This window comes from Grammomys surdaster, unplaced genomic scaffold (genome assembly GCF_004785775.1).
Source record: "Grammomys surdaster isolate TR1022 unplaced genomic scaffold, NIH_TR_1.0 142, whole genome shotgun sequence".
NCBI lineage: Eukaryota > Metazoa > Chordata > Mammalia > Rodentia > Muridae > Grammomys > Grammomys surdaster.
This window is the reverse complement of record NW_021604600.1, coordinates 364,222-367,190: the sequence shown is the minus strand read 5'-3', so window position 1 is coordinate 367,190 and position 2,969 is coordinate 364,222. Positions and strand designations below refer to the sequence as shown.

General features: G+C 42.4%; 1 non-coding gene across 1 annotated transcript; it reads left to right on the top strand.

Moving 5' to 3' along the window:
• Positions 1 to 337: 337 nt before the first annotated feature.
• LOC114618538 lies at positions 338 to 470 on the top strand. The gene has a single exon (XR_003710967.1). It is a non-coding gene; the product is annotated as a small nucleolar RNA SNORA17 (small nucleolar RNA).
• Positions 471 to 2,969: the final 2,499 nt, after the last annotated feature.

Here is a 2,969-nt window from a genome sequence, read left to right as displayed (position 1 = left end):
AAACAATATATAGATGGAAATCTTCCAAAACAAATACTACAAAACAATCCAACAATATATGAAAAGGATTTACACCATAACCAAAGGAAACTTGTCCCAGAAATACTAGGTTGGTTTATTACATTAAGATCAAAAATGGAATGTGCCACATTAGTAAAACAGGAATAAAACACAGCCAGATGACTACAACACAGAGAAAACTTCAACGCCCTTATAATAAAACACTCAATAAGCTTGAAGTGGAAGGGAACCTCCTCAAGTTCTTCAAGGGCATTGAAACTAAATTCATACTTAACAGCAAAAGACTGAATCTTTTTTCCTAAAGATCATGATCAGGACTGCCCCTAGAAGCACTGGAGTGTGGCTGCTGTGTCACGTGTGCATCAGTAGGTGGCAGAGAGGAGAGAGGCTATGTCCACACTCACTGTTCTGACCTATGAACATCTGAATAGACTAATGGTCCCTGCGGAGGAGGAAGAATCAAGGCCAAGGCAACGATCAGTCTGATGCCATAAGACACAGACAGGGAGGTAGCCTGAGATGACCACAGTCTGGCACCACTCAAGCCATGGCAGACCATGCCAAGATGATCCCTGTGCTAAAATGCACATAAAGTACCATGTGCCATGTGCCATAACGCACAATTGGGGCATAGCACTCCTGTGATGACCCCAGACACTCGGAGACCCCAAGTGCCTCTAAGAGGAGCAAGTAAGTGGTGGAGAAATGGAAGAGAAAGAGAAGCAGAAGGATGTGGGCACAATGAAGAGAGGCAGAACTGGAGACTCAAGGGTAGTGAGGAACAGCCTGATGTGAGTTGCCAGTGATGCAACCTAGGACCTGTCCTGTGATGTCACCAGGGGCCATGTCTGGGTCCGTGGTTCTATAGCAGCGGGGGTCTGTTACCACCAAAGACCAGGCAGATGTCCCTGGTCTGGGATGCCATCAGGGGACATGTTGATGTCTGAGGGCTGTGCAGAACTGGCCCCATATCTTGTTTGGGTATCTTGAGAGAGCTGACCCTGGGGGTACGAGAACAGGAGAGCTACTCCCACCCCTAGCCAGCTGCAGTACACTGGAGAATGGGCCCATACATCAGCCAGAAAGCACAATAGCCCAGGAAACACAGTAGAGTTGCCCCAGGTTGCCAACAGAAGGCCCCTGAGGGCATAAGCATAGAGGACTGGGCCCTGCCTCTTGTCTGCTGTGCTGTGAAGTCATTGAGGGAGAGATTTCCTCCCCTTACCTGTGGCAGACAGGACAACTGGCCCCAATGGGGTCCTGAGAGCAGGAGAGCTGACCCTGTACTCACCTCTGCATCAGCTCCTGCCTCCAGGTTCCTTCCCTGTTTGAGTTCCTGTCCTGAATTCTTTAAATAATAAACAGTGATGTGGACACACAAGCCTTCCTCCTAAAGTTGCTTTTGGCCATGGTGTTTTATTGGAACAATAGAAACCCTAACTAAGATACACATTCTGCCTAGGACCCCAGTAGCCACAGTTGGCAGGATCTCAGAAACATTCCCTACCAAGCAACACACAAGCCCCTGACATTCTTATAGGAACCAGAGAGGGCAACAGAAACCATGGAATGGAATACCACTCAACAAAGATAAGAACTGATACCAGCACATAAAATTATAATCATCCCATCTAGATGCCTAGATGCCAGCATAAAAACACAATCACAGCCAGAACTTATCTCCACTAGAGCCCAGCAACCCTGCTACAGAAATCCCCAAGAAACTCAATATCACTGAAGCACAAGACATGGATTTCAAATAAGCTATTATGATTATGCTCAAGGCCCTTAAAGAGGATTGGCATAAACCCATTAATGGAATTTACAAAACTGCAAACAATGCAACAAGTGAAGAAAACTGTTCAAGACATGTATAAATGGTGTTAAAAGGGAAAACAGGGAATGAAAATTTTAGAAACTCAACAGGAACCTCAGGCAAGCCACATGCCAACACAATACCAGAGATGGGAGAGAGAATCTCAGGCATTTGAAGTCAAGAAAGAAGCAAAGGGTACCTTAGTCAAAGAAAATATTAAATCTAAAGAAGTCCTGGAACAAAAAGCCAGGAAGTCTGGGATGCTGTGTAAAAAAAAATAAATCTGAGAATAATAGAAATGGAGGAAGGAGAAGAAACCCAGGTAAAATGTATAGCAAATACATCCAACAAAATCATAGAAGAAATTTTTCCTAATTTAAAGAAAGAGGTGCCTATCAAGTAGAAGAAGCATACAGAACACCAGATAGACTGGACTAAAAAGAAATCCCCACAATACATAATAATCAAAACACTAAATGTATAGAACAAGAAAGAATATTAAAATATGCAAATGAAGAAGACCAAGCAGCATATAAAGATAGATCTATTAGAAAACCATTGGCATTTCAGTGGAGATTATAAAAGCCAAAATGTCCTGAACAGGTGTTCTTAGAAACTCCAAAAGACCACAGATACAAGCCCAGAATTCTACACCAAGCAAAACTTTCAATCACAATAGGAGGAGAAAAGCATTCTATGATAAAACCAAATTTAAGCAGGATCTACAAATCCAGCTCTGCAGAAGATACTAGAAGGAAAATTTCAATCTGAAGAGGTTAACCATTAGCCCCACCTAGAAAAAATTTAAGTTAATGAAAAAAGAAATTCAAGAAGATATCGGAAGATGGGAAAACCTCCCATGCTCATGGATCTGTAGGATTAATATAATAAAAATGATGATCCTACCGAAAGCAATCTACAGATTCAACGCAATCCCCATCAAAATTCCAACACAATTCTTCAAGTCCATGCCAATTTTCAGTTTCATATGGAAACATAAAAATCCCAAGAAATCTAAACCAACCCTGAATTATCAGAGAACTGCTGGAGGTACCATCCATTAATGCCGATCTCAGTACTACAGTGCAACAGTAACAAAACCAGCATGGTATTGTTACAAAAGTACTACAGA